This window comes from Bubalus kerabau, chromosome 3, assembly GCF_029407905.1.
Source record: "Bubalus kerabau isolate K-KA32 ecotype Philippines breed swamp buffalo chromosome 3, PCC_UOA_SB_1v2, whole genome shotgun sequence".
In the NCBI taxonomy this organism is placed as follows: domain Eukaryota; kingdom Metazoa; phylum Chordata; class Mammalia; order Artiodactyla; family Bovidae; genus Bubalus; species Bubalus kerabau.
The window spans coordinates 16,872,071-16,885,631 of NC_073626.1; the positions used below are offsets into that span (position 1 = coordinate 16,872,071).

The 13,561-nt window shown below is 39.6% G+C and overlaps 1 long non-coding RNA gene across 1 annotated transcript in view; it reads left to right on the plus strand.

The window, feature by feature from the left end:
* LOC129645513 (uncharacterized) overlaps positions 1-13,561 on the plus strand; it is a 112,655-nt gene that overhangs the window by 94,417 nt on the left and 4,677 nt on the right. The gene's annotated exons all lie outside the window — the stretch shown is intronic.

Genomic DNA, 13,561 nt, shown 5'->3' on the forward strand with positions numbered 1-13,561 from the left:
GAGTTAATCATTCCCTCCTTAGTTCTACTGCTCTGCCTGTTCCCCTCCACATTTTGGCTGGAATCATATCATGGCTTAGGATTGTGTTTGTGGGTCTAAGGTGTTAAGATAGCTAAGAGTGACTTAATGAAAATAGTTTGAGTCTGTATTCAGTTTTTAGGATAATGCCTGGAACATAGATGTCTGTAGAACTGATGAATGGCTGTATACCAGACATGGGTAACATCATTCTGGATTCTGAACTTCTCTTCATTTGGTGTTTTAAGTTAGATAACACATCAAGAAAAAAAAGCAACAATTTCCTCATAGGGAAAGGAGATATATGAGTTGCACGTGTGTACACATCTGCATGTACACACACACACAGATATGTGGATGTATGTAGTTCTCAAACACAGATTATATATTCACAAGGGACATTCACAGGGCTTCCCAGGTGGTGCAGTTGTAAAGAATCCACCTGCCAGAAGACACAAGAGGCTTGGGTTAGATCCCTGGGTTAGGAAGATCTCCAGGAGTCAGAAATGAAAACCCACTTCAGTATTCTTATCTGGAAAATTTCAAGGACAGAGGAGCCTGGTGAACTATAGTCCATGGAATCATAAAGAGTCAGACATGACTGAGCACACACACGCGAGGGACATTCACGAGCACACGCTTTGCCTTCATAGACATTTTCTTCATCCATAAAACAAAGCAGTTTAATAAAGGATTATTAGGAAATTCAGGAAAAGAAGCTTCACTGTGGGCAACGCAACACATCCACTGTCTTAGAAGTAATACTGTGGGAATTTTAATCTTTACACATAACCTTCGCTTCTGAGGTCTCCTCTGAACGACAGACCTGCAGTCTCCTGCACAGATTTCCATTTATCTGCTTGGGCTGAGCTGACCCCACTGGAAATCGAACACTGCTCCAGCTATCGATCCAGACACACTGACACTGGCGTGGACCCTTTGTGTGAAATTTACAGAAGGGCTTGCTAGAGAGTTCTGAAGTGCAGGAGCATCCCAGAGGCTGGTGCTTTCCTCCCAGGGCTGGTAGAGAGGAATTCTGAGCCTCTTCTGTCCCTGCAAGGGAGCAGCACCTGGCCAAGGCCTCCCTCTCAGGCTCCTGGGCCTGGGCGCGCTCTGCTGTCGTGTTCTTCTCTTATTCCTCGTGCTCTGTCTTGCTCTGACCCTGAATGTAACGTGACCACTGAGTCATGACCTTCACGTGCAGCAGGGGCGCTGTGTTCTCCCTCAGCTCCTGTCTCTCTGGCCTTAAGCGAGAATGAACTCACTAAGCACGAGATTCCCTTAAAAAAAAAAAATTGAACTGAAAGAAGTGTTGTTTGCTTTCTGGCCCTCAAACACCAAGGCACTGTTGTGCTCCTTAAAATTGTAAATTATGTCTGTTTAAGAAAATGTCAGTGTTTTTTAAAACAGAATAACAGTGCTGGAAAAGACTTGGCTGTGCTATTTGTTACCAAAGTTTCATGCAAGAAAAATGATGCATTCATCATTATGAGCGCAGTTGAGGGGCCTAATGGCTGGGTACAATGGCGCTTCAGTTCTTTTAAGTAACATGATGGATTTTTTTTTTTTTTTTCTCCTCGGCAAGTTATCTGAGTAACGTAAAGAGCTCATAAACTGAGATCCAGAGAAGCTCTGTCGATAAGGCACTATACTTAACAACAATTAAAATGGGAGACACATCTCGTATAATTAAATTGATTTTTTTTTTTCCTGCCAGAAACAAGACTTTTTCAGATAATGATTGCTTTGGTTGTCTAAAATTGTATGTGTCAAGGTGGAGGAGGATGAGCTCTGTTGTTACATTCAGGCACTGCTTCTTGTATCTTCGAAATCCGATTCCTAAATAGGCCGATTGGATGATTTTTGAGTACAGAAGGGTAAATAGCTGTGGATAATCTCTGCAATCAACGTAAAATCACTGCCCTGGTAAACATATTATTTAGTGACACAGAATTTCAGCAAGTGGACTCAGAGGTGTGGGGAGGCTGAGGGGGGAGCAGAAGGGGGTTAACAAAGGGGCCAGTCCTCTGTGATGGGTTCACTGGCCAGTCAGAACCCCAAACAAGACTCTTAATTTAGTCATGCATTCTCCGTTTTAATGCAAGCATAACATGGCCACATTTTTCTGTGTCTAAAATATGTTAAAGATCTATAAAACAAGGAGTTTAATTTTTTTACATTAAAAATTGCCTTTTAAGGGTACATCTAACACCCTCCCCCCAAGAGCACCTAACCCCTTTCTGACCTCTGAATAACTCCACTAAATTGGGATATTTACCTGAACTTTCCTTGCTTGGCCTCCATTCATGTCAAACAGCTGTTGGAATGAACACAAAGGGACTTGTCTGACTTTCTAGTAATAACCTTGATTTTGTTTTTTCCTGGTGTCTTGAAAGCATTAATAGAGAATTGAGTTTTACCTTTCCCAGCATGAGAGTGGCTGTTTTTCCATTAAATATCACTGGATTTAATGGAACTAGAAATATTAAAAGAAACCCTAACCATATGGAAGTTTCAGAAGAAGGAAAGAGAAAGAGAGGAAGGAAGGAGGGAAGGAAACGGGTTATTTGTTGTTTTATTTTTATTCAGTTTTTTAAAAGCTAGAAGAACTCGAGGAGAACGGACTAGGGTTGTGTGCAAATGGGTGGAACATATTTGCTGTGAAATAGGATGGAACGTGTACTGAGCTGTTTTCCACGAGAATAAAAATGTATCTGCTCTCCATCCCCTTTTCACAGCAGTGGCCTTTTAAAACATATTGCCTCAGTGACTGGTGGTCAGACTCCATGCATTGCTCCCTTTGGAAGTAATGGCCCTAGACTGTGACCAGCTTCGCTCATCATGTTGGGCAAAAGCACTGGGAGATACACTCCATTTCCAAGCCTGTGGGAGTCGAGTTCATCTCTTTCCAGTATTTACTGGAGAAACGTCTAATGGGTTAGGGTATGGGTGAGTACTTATCCTAACAAAGTGCTTCCTTGCCAGCTGGGTTAACGTGTCGCTATGCCAACTCTTGGCCTTAAGTCTCTGCCTTCACTACCCCTTGGCCCTCAGGGAACGATGCTGGGTGATGTGATAAAGAGAAACTGGACCATGGAAAATGACCAAGGAATGGAATGTACTTGCACAAGTCCCTGATCTTCTTTTAGTCTCTGTATTCTGTAAGATGAATGCAATGATACCAGCTAGACTTAGTAGGATGATTGTTTGTAACAACTACATGTATAAAAATTTTATGATGGGAAAGATGTGGAATTTAGTATAATCAAACTGTAGAAGTGTTTATTTTACTGGGATTCAGGTCAAATTGTTTTTTTTTTTTTTTTTTTTTTTGGTTGTCCAAATTTTCAGTACTTTTCCCTGCCTACATGTACACACAAGAGAGCACACCAGTAACAACAACAACTTAAAGGATCTTTGGGCAAGTGTTCCATGATGGATGAGTCAGTATTTTTGTTTTGCTCTTCATATGAGTCAATAATCTTTAATTGTAAAAAGAGTAAAATACAGTTGACCCTTGAACAACATGGGTTTGAACCACATGGGTCCACTTATATCTGGATTTCTTTTTAATAAATACTACAGTACTGCACGATCTAAGGTTGGTTGGATCTGAGGATGAGAAACACCCATAGCAAAGGCCCATTGCAAAATTATATGCAGATTTTCAGCTTCATAGAGGGTCAGCACTCCTAATTCCTGCATTCATTGTTCAAGGGTTAACTGTACATAAAAAGCATATAAACTAACCTACAGCTTTGTGGGTTGTTTTGAAATTCAAATTAAATGACTGAGTGAAAGTGTTTAGTATCTTATAGCCTACTTTTTGTGCGTAGTCACCGAATTGTGTCCAACTCTTAGCAACCCATTGGACTGTAGCCCGCCAGGTTACTTTGTCCATTGATTTTTCAGGCAAGAATATTTGAGTGGGTTGCCATTTCCTTCTCCATAGGTTCTTCCCAGCCCAGGAATTGAACCCCCATCTCCTGTGACTCCTGCATTGCAGGCAGATTCTTAACCCACTGAGCCATGAGGGAAGCCCAGCCTATTTCATAAGTGGTAGTTATTATTTTGGAAATCAAATTCTTGTTAAATAGTGATGTTGAATGTCACAGTCCCTTTATTTTACCAAGAAATGCCATTCAAAGACACATGATGACTTTATGAGCTAGAAAGAGCTTCCTCATTATTGTTAATAGTATCCTACACTATTATACTGGAGAAGGAAATGGCAACCCACTCCAGTACTCCTGCCTAGAAAATCCCATGGACGGAGGAGCCTGGTGCAGGCTACTGTCCATGGGGTCACAAAGAGTCGGACATGACTGAGCGACTTCACTTCACACTATTATACTAGTGTATACACTACACACACTATAGTGTATAACAAGTGAGGACACCATGAGTTAGAGGATTCAGCAACTAATCCAGAGTCACATCGATAGAGCAGAGATCCAAACAGTCTCTGTGACTCCTGAAGCCTTCTGCTCATTATGTATCAATTCACTGAGTCCAAGAACTGGAATTTGCTCCCTTTGACACCAGCTTAATCCCTTTAATTATGGCCATCTGAAGAATATGTTAGAACTGTTCATGAAACAACAGACTGGTTCCAAATCAGGAAAGGAGTATATCAAGGCTGTATATTGTCACCCTGTTTATTTAACGTCTATGCAGAGAACATCATGAGAAATGCCGAGCTGGATGAAGCACAAGCTGGAATCAAGATAGCCGGGAGAAATATCAATAACCTCAGATATGCAGGTGACACCACCATTATGGCAGAAAGCAAAGAAGAAATAAAGAGCCTCTTGATGAAAGTGAAAGAGGAAAGTGAAAAAGTTGGCTTAAAACTCAACATTCAGAAAACCAGGATCATGGCATCTGGTCTCATTAGTTCATGGCAAACAGATGGGAAAACAGTGGAAACAGTGAGAGACTTTATTTTGGGGGGCTCCAAAATCACTGCAGATGGTGACTGCAGCCATGAAATTAAAAGACGCTTGCTCCTTGAAATAAAAGCTATGACCAACCTAGATAGCATATTGAAAAGCAGAGACATTACTTTGCCAACAAAGGTCTGTCTAATCAAAAATATGGTTTTTCCAGTATTCATGTACAGATGTGAGTGTTGGACTATAAAGAAAGCTGAGCACTGAAGAATTGGTGCTTTTGAACTGGTGTTGGAGAAGGCTCTTGAGAGTCCCTTGGACTGCAAGGAGATCCAACCAGTCAATCCTAAAGGAAATCACTCTTGAATATTCATTGAAAGGACTGATTCTGAAGCTGAAACACCAATACTTTGGCCACCTGAGGCAAAGAACTGACTCATTTGAAAAGACCCTGATGCTGGGAAAGATTGAAGGCAGGAGGAGAAGGGGACGACAGAGGATGAGATGGTTGGATGTCAACACTGAACACATGTATACCTGTGGTGGATTCATTTTGATATTTGGCAAAACTAATACAATTATGTAAAGTTTAAAAATAAAATTGAAAAAAAAACAACAAAAAACCACTGACTCAATGGACATAAGTTTAAGTAAACTCTGAGAGTTGATGATAGACAGGGAAGCCTACCATGCTGCAGTCTATGGGGTCACAAAGAGTCAAACATGACTGAGCGACTGAACCAAACTGAAGAATATAGTTTATCAGAAATGTATGTGTATTTTTTTCAGCCTTTTGGAAATTTAATTTGCTGAACTTCTAATTTTCAAGTATCTATTAGTGTTGTTCTATCACTTTTTCCCTAAGAATCAAGCAAAACTAACCAACCTCTTGATCACAATAACACAACAAAGTTCAGTGATAAATTGTATATAGTAATAATTTAAATAATGCTGTGCTTAGGGCTTTGATGTTTCACAGCAACCTCCAAATTGAACACTGACAGTCAAGTTTGAATTCATTCATGTGACAGGATGTTAATTCAAGCCTTTACTTTGGAAACGAGAAGATAAAATCTTTTGGAGGTTACTTTTAGTAATTTAAAAAGTGTACGTTTTGTTGTTTGAACAAAAACAGACCAGACCTTTATGTTGTCTTCATTAGTAGTGTAGTTTTTAAAAGTTGCATGTTTTCCACCATGTTCACTATTTTCTCTCTCTAAAATTCATTTATTTCCTTCATAATTTGTGAATCCTGCATCAGAAAACCACCAACTTATTGTAAGCTTATAATTAATTACGAAAAAAGCAATTTTGTCACTAGTACTGAGTTCAGTCTTATAAAACAATGAAACGAAGTATGGAATATTTTAAATAAATTGCTTTTTATAGGATTTTTATCTTCAAAATTGACTGTGACTTCATGGTTTGTTGTGAAGTATCAAACCACATTAGTCTGAACTTTTGATCAAATTGACTAAATTCAGTAAATTTATTTTGCTCTACATTTGACCAAAAGTTCATTAGTAATAGCATAACTAGATTTTAGGGATAGTAATAAAGACTGGTAAATGCACTAAATCAGGAAGTATACTATTGTAGCTTATCAATGTTTGACTGTGTAAACACATGAACAAAACAAAAGCACACAAACAAAAAGAAATAGAAGCAAAGAACTAAATTCAGAGGCATGTAAACAAGCAATATAATAAACTAGAAAGGTCAAAATCTGGAGAAATGTGTTCCTACCCCAATTTAGAAATTCCTATGGGGATTTAGGTAAAGTGCCTGAGGGCTTGGTGCCTTTTTCTTGTAAAGGGCTTGACTGAGCCTAAACAACAGATGGATTTCCAATAGTTACCTAACATTTCTGTAGGATTTACTAATAGCAGAAACTATGTGTCATGCACACTTTTTTTTAATACTTAATTTTATATTGGAGTATAGCAGATTAACAGGCTTCCCAGGTGGCGCTAGTGGTAAAAAAAAACCCGCCTGCCAATGCAGGAAACATAAGAGACGTGGGTTCAGTCCCTGATTTGGGACGATCCCCTGAAGAGTGCCTGGCAACCCACTCCAGTATTCTTGCATGAAGAATCCCATGGACAGAGGAACCTGGCAGGCTACAGTCCATTGGGTTGCAGAGTCAAATACGACTGAAGCAACTTAGACAAATGCAGGCACAGCAGATTAACAATGTTGTGGCAGTTTCTAGTGGATAGCCAAGGGACTCAGTCCTGTCCATACACGAGTCCATTCTCCCCAAACCCCTCCCATCCCGGCTGCCGCAGAACACTGAGCAGAGTGCCCTGTACTATACAGCGGGACCTTGTTGGTTATCCATTTTAAATATAGCAGAGTGTACATGTCCAACCCAAATTCCCTAACTATCCCCTCCTGGCTTCTTTACCTGCTGGTAACCATGAGGTCCTTCTCTGTTTCTTTTCTGTAAATCAACTCATTCGTATCGTTTCTTTTTACAGTGAGCATATAAGTGATATTATACAATATTTCTCTTTGTCTGACTTACTTCACTCAGTATGAGAATTTCTAGTTTTTTTTTTTTTTAACTGTTACAAGCTTTATTCTTGTGTGTTTTATATATTCCCATTCTGTGTAAAATTTGGCTTGGGTTGGGGAGTGTTCTCTGTTTAAAAAAAGCTGTATCTATCTTTCTATCTATTTATTCCTCTCTAAACAATCAGAAATGGCAACCCACTCCAGTGTTCTTGCCTGGAGAATCCCGGGAATGGGGCAGCCTGGTGGGCTGCCGTCTGTGGGGTCGCATAGAGTTGGACAAGACTGAAGTGACTTAGCAAACAATCAGACAAAATAGTGTGCTCTCATATTCCATATGTAGTAGTGTAGAAAAATCCACATATTTGGATCAATGTGTAGAGTAAGAAGGGATAGTGAAAATGATTCATTTAGTCAGCAAATATGTACTGACAACTATTTGTATCTACTACATGATAGAACCAGGTGGCCAAGTGGTAACGAATCTGCCTGCCAATGCAGGAGACGCAGGTTCTATTCCTGGGTTGGGAAGATGGGAAATGGCAACCCACTCCAGGACTCCTGCCTGGAAAATTCCATGGAGAAAGGAGCCTGGTGGGCTTCAGTCATGGGGTCACAAAGAGTTGGACATGACTAAGCGACTGAGCACACATTAAGGAATACTGTGGCCTCAAGAGATACAGTCTTGCAAGATCAATTCTGGATTGGTATTCGGCAAATTAAAGTCCAGTTGGGTCCAACACACACTGGTCGTGTCAGCTTAGGTGAGTCATATTTCTTGACTTAGATATTTCGTAATCTGACTCTCTAATCATACATCTTGCCAAATGTCTCCTTAGGTTCTAACTGCCCACCTGGCACTTTCTCCCATTATAGCACTCTTCACAGACTCAATTTACTCCTGATAATTCTGACAATGTTCCTGGCCTAATTTAGTTTTAATTGCTTGAGGATTCCAGGCTGCGAGTTTCTGCAAAGTGTTTTTCAGGATATTTGCTTCTGACTTTGTGTTTGCTGTGCTATTCTATTATTAAAGCATCATTTCTTTCCTTTCTTTTCTAAATACCTTGAAAATGCCAACTTGAGAGGGAGAGGCTCGGACCCACTAACACTTTTGCATAAATTACTTCAGCAAGTATTTATTTATGGCAGATGGGATTAAGCATGGTGGGACAGATTCTTGGATTGCCTAACTTTGATAAGGGAGGAAAAGGAAAAAGAAGCTCTGACAAGTCAATGAGCATGGAAAGGGGAAAACAGAAAATTTGCAAATACATTTACCACAGGATTCCCTGATGTTCACTGAGGAATGTAAGTTTCTGTCATCAAGAAACTTAAAAACATTTTAAGGACAAAGCATGGGCAAAATACAACTCAAATAATTATGCAGGTTCGGGGCTTCCCAGGTGGCTCAGTGATAAAGAACTGCCTGCTAATGAAGGAGACATGTGTTCAATCCCTGGTTGGGAAAGATCCCCTGGAGAAGGAAATGGCAACCACTCCAGTACTCTTGCCTGGGAAATCCCATGGACAGAGGAGCCTGGTGGGTTACAGTCCATGGGTCGCAAAGAGTCAGACACAACTTAGAGACTACACAACAACAATGAGGGTAACAGTTCACTCTCAAAGTTAGTGGATCAGAGAATACACGGGAATTCAAAGCACTGGAGGTATCTTTGTGGAATGATTTCTCCTCATCAGTGGATGCCCAAATGTAAAACCAAAAAGACTGTCCTGCACCAACATCCTTCTCCCATTCTTATTGTTATGTAAAACTGTGATAACATTTCAAAATCTCAGATATTCTTATTTTGCTTATTCTTGTTCAGTGACTAAGTAATGTCCGGCTCTTTGAGACCTCATAGACTGTAGCATGGCCAGGCTTTACTGTCCTTCACTATATCCTGGAGTTTGCTCAAACTCATGTCCATTAAGTCAGTGACGCCATCCAATCATCTCATTCTCTGTCACCTCCTTTTCCTCCTGCCCCCAATCTTTCCCAGCATCAGGGTCTTTTCCAATGAGTTGGCTTTTCACATCAGGTGGCCAAAGTGTTGGAGCATCAGCTTTAGCATCAGTCCTTCCAATGAGTATTTAGGGTTGATTTCCTTTAGGACTGAAGTAGTTTGATCTCCTTGCTGTCCAAGGGATTCTCAGGTCATCTCTAGTGCCACAATTCACTATTATTCTGCTTAATAGGTTAGAATAACTCACGCCAGAAACATAACTATGTCAGCCAATGGGTGGGAATATGTTATAGAATTTTAGGTCTCTAAGAAAGACAGAAAGAATGAGTTACTCTGTTTAAGACTGACAGCAGCAGCAGAACCTGACTTATCTGGCAGTCCTAAATTCAAGCCACTCTTATTTCTGCAGGTTTTGTTTCTTTGTGTTTAATAAAAATGATCACTTCTCACATGTTTATATTCAAATAGGGACTCAGAAGTCACTAAATGCATCTATTCATTCAGTTGAGAAAACCAATTTTCCCAGTGTGTGCACATGTGTTTGTGGTTTGCTAACTTTTTTGTGTGTGTGTCTTTTTAAGAAATACATATGCTGTAGCTTCAAGGGTGGAAAATTTTATACACTTCTATAGTGAGGAAGTTTAATGGTAACCCTTTTGCATGTGTTTTTGAAGAAAAAAAAAACTTTTTTAATAGATATTGCCTTAACACCAAGGAATACAAATAAGACTGTATTTGAAATCTCTCTCTTGCAGGATCTCCAAATAAGAGTATCAGGTCACTAGTTCTTTCTGTGTCTCATTCTGTGTTAATTCTACATAAACACATCCTAGAAAACAGCAAGAGGATATGCCAGTTGTGAGCCTCCAAATACATTCCCCTTCTCTGTATGCTAGAGTATATTTAGAACAGATTATATTTTTCCCTCTGTGTTTTGGTTTTCACAGTTAATAAGACAGGCATTTCCATGGCTGACTTGCTGTTTTCATGGGTAGCAAACATTCTGATTAGTATTCCAGATACCGTGTTTACCAAATTCTTTTCAAAATACAAAACACCATAGACAAGAAAACATTTTCTTCTTGCTGTTTATACTTAAAACATCAAAATAATACTAATCATATTGTTAAATATGTTATGATCGCTCTGGTAGCTGGTGTTCCTAAAGAAATATCTGTTGAACCAATATGACTTGAAAAATTTTCATGCCAAGTAGAAGCTGGATAGATTAAAAAAAAATAATCTTCTCCCATTAATATCACATGCAAAACTAAAATAAAACCTTGCATTGCACAAGGGAGAAGACAAGCTGGAGATTCACAACATTGAGAGTTATGAGCTTCAGTTCTTATGATCTGAATATTTCTGGTGCTGAGTCTGAGTGAACTCCGAGAGTTGGTGATGAATAGGGAGGCCTGGTGTGCTGTGATTCATGGGGTCGCAAAGAGTGGGACACGACTGAGTGACTGATCTGATCTGATCTGATCTGATCAACCTTTGAAAACCTTCACTAAATGGAGGATAGTTAAAGGTAACATTGTGTAAGCTGCTGGTAAGTTTTTGTAATTATTCTTTTGAAATTTTTAGAATCAGTTGAGTTTTAGTATCAACCTAATTAACTTCCCAACCTAACTCTTTACAAGCATAATTAATCCAGTGTTTCCAAAAAAAAAGGAAGCTTAGCTCTTTCCTGGTATCATTTCCTCATTTGGATACATCCTAAATTTTATGGTATTAAGGGTGGCACCATAATAAATAAGATAAAATTCAGTAAAGTGATTAGAAGGAAAATATAGGAAAATTGAGGAAAAAGGGGAAGTGGTGGTAGAGGTGGCCATTCTCAAGGGGAATGATAATGCTGCAACATGCAGGTCACATGAATTTCTGTCATAGCTTCTAAAGATGAGCCCCAAACTTTGCAATTATTTTTTTTAATTTAAAATATATTCTGCATAAAAATGTGGGATAGTTTCATTATTCATAATAAATATTTCATTATTCATAAATAAATATCTTATTTATATTTTAATTTTTATTAGAGTATAATTGCTTTAGTGTTAATGTTAATTCATCCTGCACTACTGAAACAGCTAAATGTACTCATATATCCCCTTCCTCTTGGTCCTCCCTCCTACTCCGCCACTCCCATCTAGGTCCTCCCAGAGCAAGGGAGCTGAGTTCCCTGTGCTAGACAGCAGCTTCCCACTACCGCATGGCAATGGATATATGTCAATTCTAATCTCTCAGTTTGTACCCTCCACCATGAACACATGTCCATTCTCTACTTCTACCCTGGAAATAGGGAGGAAAGAAGGAAGAGGAAGAAGGAGAAGGAGAAAGAAAGAGTACTTAAGAAGAAGCTACTTTCTGAGAATTTTCCAAATAGATAAATTACAAAAGCAAATGAAAGTCCAGATCTAGTCACATTTACATAAATTTCCATTCAGTTCTTGGTAAATTCACTGATTAGTTCTATCACTCAATCATTTCTTCCAGGTGTGTGCAAACAGCTGGGGAGAATGGTGGAAAAGACCTTGCCAGATAAGGCAATGGTTTCGAGCCACAAGCAGGAACCTTAGTATCTTAGGAGTATTTGACTCTCAGCAAAATGATCTCCATGCAGTGTTCTCCAGTATCTTTTATCCATACAGCTCTCTTGATGCTTCGGGGCATCTGTATTTAATATTTATAAACTGGCTCAATGTCTCAGGCTTTGGCTTGGAAGCCATTCTAGATGGGGCCATGTATCAAAGAGGGTAGTCAGTTCCAGAGAGAAAAGCAAAGAGAGAAACAGAGTTTCAACAGAGCTGTAGTTATTTTCTGTGTGAGCAACTGGCCTTCAGAAGCAACTGACATCCTTAGTCAGATGCTGAGCATGTGAGGTGGAAAACCCGTGGCTGGCACCCTCCACAGAGCGTCCTGCGTCTCCACCGCGCAGGTGTTCTGGCTCCAGAGGCCTGCCAACCAGCAACCCGAGTCTCTGAAGGGATTACGCACAGTTGCCTCTTAGTTAAAATAGGACACTTATGCAAACACAGGATCCACTGTTGTTCACTGTAGTTGTTCTCATTAACTCCCATCCTCTCTGGTTTAAAAACGAAAAGAAGCAGATGTAAGCCATGCAGGCTTTATGATTCTTGTTTTGCGACTTGTGAAAATGGGCACCCACAGTTTCTACAAAGTGACTACACAACTCTGAAATGATGCATGAAATGGGAAAAAATGGAAACAATTTTTGCCCTGAATGCTCAGGTCACAGAAATTACAGACATGGATTCACACAGCAAATGGTGATAAGCCTTCCGTTAGCTTCGGCCAAGAAATAAGCTGACTGCAGTGGGTCATTGCCACAGAGCCAGGACTCAGTCAAAAAGAATCGAATGTCTGTCTCCTTTGACACCATGTAATGTGAATTCTCTCAGGCTCTGCCCTTCTTCCAACCCTACCCACCAGGTTTTCCTCTCACTCAGGCTGCTTCCTGACTTTTTTGCTTTTGTTTCTGCTGCATGCCCTTTCCAAATATTCCATCTTTTATTTGTGTGCACTCTTCTCTTCTACATTTTTCTCTAAGTTTCCTTACACTTAGTAGCAACTTAGGAAGCATGTTGAAGGAAGGCAAAGTGGGAATGGGGTTTTGGAACTTGGTATTTATTTATAATGCAGTCATACCCAGGAGACAAAACCACCAGGTGCTACCTATCTTTAGGTGCCAATCCATGTACTCTAAAGAAAGAAAAGCCATGTCACGTCACCATTGTTATAATGGGCAATCAGATGTCTGCTGGGACACACTTGGGAAAGACCACTTTCCTATGCATTGCATGCTCGCACGTGTGTACCCATAAAACACATCTGGATTACTCCCCAGCTGTCTGTCTCTGTATCTATCACTTTCTCTCCAACTCAAAGAAAGAGATTGAAATGTAAACAGTAGAAGTTGTATTGTATACAAGTATACATTTGAAATTTACTTAGAATAAAGAAAAATAAAAATTCATGCTGCAATCTAAAGGCTGCATTTCTGGGGAATTTTGCAGTTTAGATGTATAAATGAGGCCGAGAATGTTACAATCCCTATTGCTTCTCTTTCTCTAAGAGTCATTACTTGAATTTTAGCAAGAAGTAGAAAAGTTTGTTGTTTTAGTGATCATGTGATATTAATACAAATTT